The sequence below is a fragment of the Sebastes fasciatus genome, chromosome 17 (genome assembly GCF_043250625.1).
Source record: "Sebastes fasciatus isolate fSebFas1 chromosome 17, fSebFas1.pri, whole genome shotgun sequence".
Classification (NCBI taxonomy): domain Eukaryota; kingdom Metazoa; phylum Chordata; class Actinopteri; order Perciformes; family Sebastidae; genus Sebastes; species Sebastes fasciatus.
Genome location: NC_133811.1, coordinates 3,493,836 through 3,501,335, shown reverse-complemented (window position 1 = coordinate 3,501,335; position 7,500 = coordinate 3,493,836). Strand labels below are relative to the sequence as shown.

The 7,500-nt window shown below is 43.0% G+C and overlaps 14 non-coding genes across 14 annotated transcripts in view; 7 read left to right on the top strand and 7 right to left on the bottom strand.

Annotated features, from left to right (window-relative positions):
• Positions 1-107: 107 nt before the first annotated feature.
• On the top strand, positions 108-226 carry LOC141755177 (5S ribosomal RNA). Its single transcript, XR_012590888.1, has one exon. It is a non-coding gene; the product is annotated as a 5S ribosomal RNA (ribosomal RNA).
• Positions 227-543: 317 nt separating this feature from the next.
• LOC141755560 (5S ribosomal RNA) lies at positions 544-662 on the bottom strand. Its single transcript, XR_012591256.1, has one exon. It is a non-coding gene; the product is annotated as a 5S ribosomal RNA (ribosomal RNA).
• Positions 663-1,271: 609 nt separating this feature from the next.
• Positions 1,272-1,390, top strand: LOC141755529 (5S ribosomal RNA). Its single transcript, XR_012591227.1, has one exon. It is a non-coding gene; the product is annotated as a 5S ribosomal RNA (ribosomal RNA).
• Positions 1,391-1,707: 317 nt separating this feature from the next.
• On the bottom strand, positions 1,708-1,826 carry LOC141755176 (5S ribosomal RNA). Its single transcript, XR_012590887.1, has one exon. It is a non-coding gene; the product is annotated as a 5S ribosomal RNA (ribosomal RNA).
• A 596-nt stretch (positions 1,827-2,422) lies between these two features.
• LOC141755175 (5S ribosomal RNA) lies at positions 2,423-2,541 on the top strand. The gene has a single exon (XR_012590886.1). It is a non-coding gene; the product is annotated as a 5S ribosomal RNA (ribosomal RNA).
• Positions 2,542-2,858: 317 nt separating this feature from the next.
• LOC141755442 (5S ribosomal RNA) lies at positions 2,859-2,977 on the bottom strand. The gene has a single exon (XR_012591145.1). It is a non-coding gene; the product is annotated as a 5S ribosomal RNA (ribosomal RNA).
• Positions 2,978-3,586: 609 nt separating this feature from the next.
• LOC141755528 (5S ribosomal RNA) lies at positions 3,587-3,705 on the top strand. The gene has a single exon (XR_012591226.1). It is a non-coding gene; the product is annotated as a 5S ribosomal RNA (ribosomal RNA).
• A 317-nt stretch (positions 3,706-4,022) lies between these two features.
• LOC141755174 (5S ribosomal RNA) lies at positions 4,023-4,141 on the bottom strand. The gene has a single exon (XR_012590885.1). It is a non-coding gene; the product is annotated as a 5S ribosomal RNA (ribosomal RNA).
• A 596-nt stretch (positions 4,142-4,737) lies between these two features.
• LOC141755173 (5S ribosomal RNA) lies at positions 4,738-4,856 on the top strand. Its single transcript, XR_012590884.1, has one exon. It is a non-coding gene; the product is annotated as a 5S ribosomal RNA (ribosomal RNA).
• A 317-nt stretch (positions 4,857-5,173) lies between these two features.
• On the bottom strand, positions 5,174-5,292 carry LOC141755172 (5S ribosomal RNA). The gene has a single exon (XR_012590883.1). It is a non-coding gene; the product is annotated as a 5S ribosomal RNA (ribosomal RNA).
• Positions 5,293-5,888: 596 nt separating this feature from the next.
• On the top strand, positions 5,889-6,007 carry LOC141755170 (5S ribosomal RNA). Its single transcript, XR_012590881.1, has one exon. It is a non-coding gene; the product is annotated as a 5S ribosomal RNA (ribosomal RNA).
• A 316-nt stretch (positions 6,008-6,323) lies between these two features.
• LOC141755350 (5S ribosomal RNA) lies at positions 6,324-6,442 on the bottom strand. The gene has a single exon (XR_012591055.1). It is a non-coding gene; the product is annotated as a 5S ribosomal RNA (ribosomal RNA).
• A 609-nt stretch (positions 6,443-7,051) lies between these two features.
• LOC141755526 (5S ribosomal RNA) lies at positions 7,052-7,170 on the top strand. Its single transcript, XR_012591225.1, has one exon. It is a non-coding gene; the product is annotated as a 5S ribosomal RNA (ribosomal RNA).
• A 317-nt stretch (positions 7,171-7,487) lies between these two features.
• The window catches only part of LOC141755169 (5S ribosomal RNA), a 119-nt gene continuing 106 nt past the window's right edge, over positions 7,488-7,500 (bottom strand). The window contains exon 1 of the ribosomal RNA XR_012590880.1: positions 7,488-7,500. This exon is cut by the window's right edge and continues 106 nt beyond it. This is a non-coding gene — a ribosomal RNA (5S ribosomal RNA).

Here is a 7,500-nt window from a genome sequence, read left to right as displayed (position 1 = left end):
ATATCTGTTTGTGTTCCTGACAATCTGCAGCTGCTACCTGTATGGGCAGAATACCAAAACGTTGTGTTACAGCATCTTTAAATGGCCTTTTTGTTGCTGCAAATGTTGCTTACGGCCATACCACCCTGAACACGCCCGATCTCGTCTGATCTCGGAAGCTAAGCAGGGTCGGGCCTGGTCAGTACTTGGATGGGAGACCGCCTGGGAATACCAGGTGCTGTAAGCTTTTTCACTTCTCTTTTACAAACAGCAGAGGGTGCTGCTGCTTCTTCGATGGACACTGGCAGGCACTGATGAAAATCAATAGAATGGTGTACACACAATGTCAATGCTTTACAAAGATTTTTTAAAGAGCAGATCACGAGTTACAAGTGTATATCATTATATCATAAACTAATTAGAAGCTGATCAATTTCACTCAGAAAAATTTTGTAGGAGCGAGGAATGATGAAATTCAACATCCAGAGACAAGCTGCTCTGGTTTTCAAAGTCTCCACCGGAGAAGCAGCGGTGCCCCGTGCTGTTTGGAAAGAGAATTGAAGAAGCTTACAGCACCTGGTATTCCCAGGCGGTCTCCCATCCAAGTACTGACCAGGCCCGACCCTGCTTAGCTTCCGAGATCAGACGAGATCGGGTGTGTTCAGGGTGGTATGGCCGTAAGCAGCAACACTGGTGACAAAACGGCCCTTTATAGATGTCTATCACTGCCGCCGTGAACGCCTGTGTGCATTTCTGCTCATAGGGACATTAGCATATTTACAGAATTTCTGGGCAAGGAGCTCTGATTACAGTGACACAGTTTCCCCACATGAATAATAAACACTATCTACGACAGAGGTGAGATTGTAACTACGCTGCTTGAATGCAGGTTTGAGGTGCTTTTTTTCTATTTTATGCTACTTTATACTTTATTTTACAGGGATAGATTGGAGTTTTTACTCCACTACGTTTGTGATTGTTATTGCGACTTTGTACATTTAGATTTGACATTTAAAACGTGATTGTTTCAGAAAATATGGCGCAGCATGATACTTGAAAATGCTGCTTACACAGCAATACTGCAGTGATAATAATCCAATAATAGTTTTAGCCTGTAACAATGTAACACTGACAGAGTTTCTTACAAAGGCCATTTTTGTCATTATAGTGAGAATATCTGTTTGTGTTCCTGACAATCTGCAGCTGCTACCTGTATGGGCAGAATACCAAAACGTTGTGTTACAGCATCTTTAAATGGCCTTTTTGTTGCTGCAAATGTTGCTGCAAATGTTGCTTACGGCCATACCACCCTGAACACGCCCGATCTCGTCTGATCTCGGAAGCTAAGCAGGGTCTGGCCTGGTCAGTACTTTGATGGGAGACCGCCTGGGAATACCAGGTGCTGTAAGCTTTTTCACTTCTCTTTTACAAACAGCAGAGGGCGCTGCTGCTTCTTCGATGGACACTGGCAGGCACTGATGAAAATCAATAGAATGGTGTACACACAATGTCAATGCTTTACAAAGATTTTTTAAAGAGCAGATCACGAGTTACAAGTGTATATCATTATATCATAAACTAATTAGAAGCTGATCAATTTCACTCAGAAAAATTTTGTAGGAGCGAGGAATGATGAAATTCAACATCCAGAGACAAGCTGCTCTGGTTTTCAAAGTCTCCACCGGAGAAGCAGCGGCGCCCCGTGCTGTTTGGAAAGAGAAGTGAAAAAGCTTACAGCACCTGGTATTCCCAGGCGGTCTCCCATCCAAGTACTGACCAGGCCCGACCCTGCTTAGCTTCCGAGATCAGACGAGATCGGGCGTGTTCAGGGTGGTATGGCCGTAAGCAACAGCACTGGTGACAAAACGGCCCTTTATAGATGTCTATCACTGCCGCCGTGAACGCCTGTGTGCATTTCTGCTCATAGGGACATTAGCATATTTACAGAACTTCTGGGCAAGGAGCTCTGATTACAGTGACACAGTTTCCCCACATGAATGATAAACACTATCTACGACAGAGGTGAGATTGTAACTACGCTGCTTGAATGCAGGTTTGAGGTGCTTTTTTCTATTTTATGCTACTTTATACTTTATTTTACAGGGATAGATTGGAGTTTTTACTCCACTACGTTTGTGATTGTTATTGCGACTTTGTACATTTAGATTTGACATTTAAAACGTGATTGTTTCAGAAAATATGGCGCAGCATGATACTTGAAAATGCTGCTTACACAGCAATACTGCAGTGATAATAATCCAATAATAGTTTTAGCCTGTAACAATGTAACACTGACAGAGTTTCTTACAAAGGCCATTTTTGTCATTATAGTGAGAATATCTGTTTGTGTTCCTGACAATCTGCAGCTGCTACCTGTATGGGCAGAATACCAAAACGTTGTGTTACAGCATCTTTAAATGGCCTTTTTGTTGCTGCAAATGTTGCTTACGGCCATACCACCCTGAACACGCCCGATCTCGTCTGATCTCGGAAGCTAAGCAGGGTCGGGCCTGGTCAGTACTTGGATGGGAGACCGCCTGGGAATACCAGGTGCTGTAAGCTTTTTCACTTCTCTTTTACAAACAGCAGAGGGTGCTGCTGCTTCTTCGATGGACACTGGCAGGCACTGATGAAAATCAATAGAATGGTGTACACACAATGTCAATGCTTTACAAAGATTTTTTAAAGAGCAGATCACGAGTTACAAGTGTATATCATTATATCATAAACTAATTAGAAGCTGATCAATTTCACTCAGAAAAATTTTGTAGGAGCGAGGAATGATGAAATTCAACATCCAGAGACAAGCTGCTCTGGTTTTCAAAGTCTCCACCGGAGAAGCAGCGGTGCCCCGTGCTGTTTGGAAAGAGAATTGAAGAAGCTTACAGCACCTGGTATTCCCAGGCGGTCTCCCATCCAAGTACTGACCAGGCCCGACCCTGCTTAGCTTCCGAGATCAGACGAGATCGGGTGTGTTCAGGGTGGTATGGCCGTAAGCAGCAACACTGGTGACAAAACGGCCCTTTATAGATGTCTATCACTGCCGCCGTGAACGCCTGTGTGCATTTCTGCTCATAGGGACATTAGCATATTTACAGAATTTCTGGGCAAGGAGCTCTGATTACAGTGACACAGTTTCCCCACATGAATAATAAACACTATCTACGACAGAGGTGAGATTGTAACTACGCTGCTTGAATGCAGGTTTGAGGTGCTTTTTTTCTATTTTATGCTACTTTATACTTTATTTTACAGGGATAGATTGGAGTTTTTACTCCACTACGTTTGTGATTGTTATTGCGACTTTGTACATTTAGATTTGACATTTAAAACGTGATTGTTTCAGAAAATATGGCGCAGCATGATACTTGAAAATGCTGCTTACACAGCAATACTGCAGTGATAATAATCCAATAATAGTTTTAGCCTGTAACAATGTAACACTGACAGAGTTTCTTACAAAGGCCATTTTTGTCATTATAGTGAGAATATCTGTTTGTGTTCCTGACAATCTGCAGCTGCTACCTGTATGGGCAGAATACCAAAACGTTGTGTTACAGCATCTTTAAATGGCCTTTTTGTTGCTGCAAATGTTGCTGCAAATGTTGCTTACGGCCATACCACCCTGAACACGCCCGATCTCGTCTGATCTCGGAAGCTAAGCAGGGTCTGGCCTGGTCAGTACTTTGATGGGAGACCGCCTGGGAATACCAGGTGCTGTAAGCTTTTTCACTTCTCTTTTACAAACAGCAGAGGGCGCTGCTGCTTCTTCGATGGACACTGGCAGGCACTGATGAAAATCAATAGAATGGTGTACACACAATGTCAATGCTTTACAAAGATTTTTTAAAGAGCAGATCACGAGTTACAAGTGTATATCATTATATCATAAACTAATTAGAAGCTGATCAATTTCACTCAGAAAAATTTTGTAGGAGCGAGGAATGATGAAATTCAACATCCAGAGACAAGCTGCTCTGGTTTTCAAAGTCTCCACCGGAGAAGCAGCGGCGCCCCGTGCTGTTTGGAAAGAGAAGTGAAAAAGCTTACAGCACCTGGTATTCCCAGGCGGTCTCCCATCCAAGTACTGACCAGGCCCGACCCTGCTTAGCTTCCGAGATCAGACGAGATCGGGCGTGTTCAGGGTGGTATGGCCGTAAGCAACAGCACTGGTGACAAAACGGCCCTTTATAGATGTCTATCACTGCCGCCGTGAACGCCTGTGTGCATTTCTGCTCATAGGGACATTAGCATATTTACAGAACTTCTGGGCAAGGAGCTCTGATTACAGTGACACAGTTTCCCCACATGAATGATAAACACTATCTACGACAGAGGTGAGATTGTAACTACGCTGCTTGAATGCAGGTTTGAGGTGCTTTTTTCTATTTTATGCTACTTTATACTTTATTTTACAGGGATAGATTGGAGTTTTTACTCCACTACGTTTGTGATTGTTATTGCGACTTTGTACATTTAGATTTGACATTTAAAACGTGATTGTTTCAGAAAATATGGCGCAGCATGATACTTGAAAATGCTGCTTACACAGCAATACTGCAGTGATAATAATCCAATAATAGTTTTAGCCTGTAACAATGTAACACTGACAGAGTTTCTTACAAAGGCCATTTTTGTCATTATAGTGAGAATATCTGTTTGTGTTCCTGACAATCTGCAGCTGCTACCTGTATGGGCAGAATACCAAAACGTTGTGTTACAGCATCTTTAAATGGCCTTTTTGTTGCTGCAAATGTTGCTTACGGCCATACCACCCTGAACACGCCCGATCTCGTCTGATCTCGGAAGCTAAGCAGGGTCGGGCCTGGTCAGTACTTGGATGGGAGACCGCCTGGGAATACCAGGTGCTGTAAGCTTTTTCACTTCTCTTTTACAAACAGCAGAGGGTGCTGCTGCTTCTTCGATGGACACTGGCAGGCACTGATGAAAATCAATAGAATGGTGTACACACAATGTCAATGCTTTACAAAGATTTTTTAAAGAGCAGATCACGAGTTACAAGTGTATATCATTATATCATAAACTAATTAGAAGCTGATCAATTTCACTCAGAAAAATTTTGTAGGAGCGAGGAATGATGAAATTCAACATCCAGAGACAAGCTGCTCTGGTTTTCAAAGTCTCCACCGGAGAAGCAGCGGCGCCCCGTGCTGTTTGGAAAGAGAAGTGAAAAAGCTTACAGCACCTGGTATTCCCAGGCGGTCTCCCATCCAAGTACTGACCAGGCCCGACCCTGCTTAGCTTCCGAGATCAGACGAGATCGGGCGTGTTCAGGGTGGTATGGCCGTAAGCAACAGCACTGGTGACAAAACGGCCCTTTATAGATGTCTATCACTGCCGCCGTGAACGCCTGTGTGCATTTCTGCTCATAGGGACATTAGCATATTTACAGAACTTCTGGGCAAGGAGCTCTGATTACAGTGACACAGTTTCCCCACATGAATGATAAACACTATCTACGACAGAGGTGAGATTGTAACTACGCTGCTTGAATGCAGGTTTGAGGTGCTTTTTTCTATTTTATGCTACTTTATACTTTACTTTACAGGGATAGATTGGAGTTTTTACTCCACTACGTTTGTGATTGTTATTGCGACTTTGTACATTTAGATTTGACATTTAAAACGTGATTGTTTCAGAAAATATGGCGCAGCATGATACTTGAAAATGCTGCTTACACAGCAATACTGCAGTGATAATAATCCAATAATAGTTTTAGCCTGTAACAATGTAACACTGACAGAGTTTCTTACAAAGGCCATTTTTGTCATTATAGTGAGAATATCTGTTTGTGTTCCTGACAATCTGCAGCTGCTACCTGTATGGGCAGAATACCAAAACGTTGTGTTACAGCATCTTTAAATGGCCTTTTTGTTGCTGCAAATGTTGCTTACGGCCATACCACCCTGAACACGCCCGATCTCGTCTGATCTCGGAAGCTAAGCAGGGTCGGGCCTGGTCAGTACTTGGATGGGAGACCGCCTGGGAATACCAGGTGCTGTAAGCTTTTTCACTTCTCTTTTACAAACAGCAGAGGGTGCTGCTGCTTCTTCGATGGACACTGGCAGGCACTGATGAAAATCAATAGAATGGTGTACACACAATGTCAATGCTTTACAAAGATTTTTTAAAGAGCAGATCACGAGTTACAAGTGTATATCATTATATCATAAACTAATTAGAAGCTGATCAATTTCACTCAGAAAAATTTGTAGGAGCGAGGAATGATGAAATTCAACATCCAGAGACAAGCTGCTCTGGTTTTCAAAGTCTCCACCGGAGAAGCAGCGGTGCCCCGTGCTGTTTGGAAAGAGAATTGAAGAAGCTTACAGCACCTGGTATTCCCAGGCGGTCTCCCATCCAAGTACTGACCAGGTCCGACCCTGCTTAGCTTCCGAGATCAGACGAGATCGGGTGTGTTCAGGGTGGTATGGCCGTAAGCAGCAACACTGGTGACAAAACGGCCCTTTATAGATGTCTATCACTGCCGCCGTGAACGCCTGTGTGCATTTCTGCTCATAGGGACATTAGCATATTTACAGAATTTCTGGGCAAGGAGCTCTGATTACAGTGACACAGTTTCCCCACATGAATAATAAACACTATCTACGACAGAGGTGAGATTGTAACTACGCTGCTTGAATGCAGGTTTGAGGTGCTTTTTTTCTATTTTATGCTACTTTATACTTTATTTTACAGGGATAGATTGGAGTTTTTACTCCACTACGTTTGTGATTGTTATTGCGACTTTGTACATTTAGATTTGACATTTAAAACGTGATTGTTTCAGAAAATATGGCGCAGCATGATACTTGAAAATGCTGCTTACACAGCAATACTGCAGTGATAATAATCCAATAATAGTTTTAGCCTGTAACAATGTAACACTGACAGAGTTTCTTACAAAGGCCATTTTTGTCATTATAGTGAGAATATCTGTTTGTGTTCCTGACAATCTGCAGCTGCTACCTGTATGGGCAGAATACCAAAACGTTGTGTTACAGCATCTTTAAATGGCCTTTTTGTTGCTGCAAATGTTGCTGCAAATGTTGCTTACGGCCATACCACCCTGAACACGCCCGATCTCGTCTGATCTCGGAAGCTAAGCAGGGTCTGGCCTGGTCAGTACTTTGATGGGAGACCGCCTGGGAATACCAGGTGCTGTAAGCTTTTTCACTTCTCTTTTACAAACAGCAGAGGGCGCTGCTGCTTCTTCGATGGACACTGGCAGGCACTGATGAAAATCAATAGAATGGTGTACACACAATGTCAATGCTTTACAAAGATTTTTTAAAGAGCAGATCACGAGTTACAAGTGTATATCATTATATCATAAACTAATTAGAAGCTGATCAATTTCACTCAGAAAAATTTTGTAGGAGCGAGGAATGATGAAATTCAACATCCAGAGACAAGCTGCTCTGGTTTTCAAAGTCTCCACCGGAGAAGCAGCGGCGCCCCGTGCTGTTTGGAAAGAGAAGTGAAAAAGCTTACAGCACC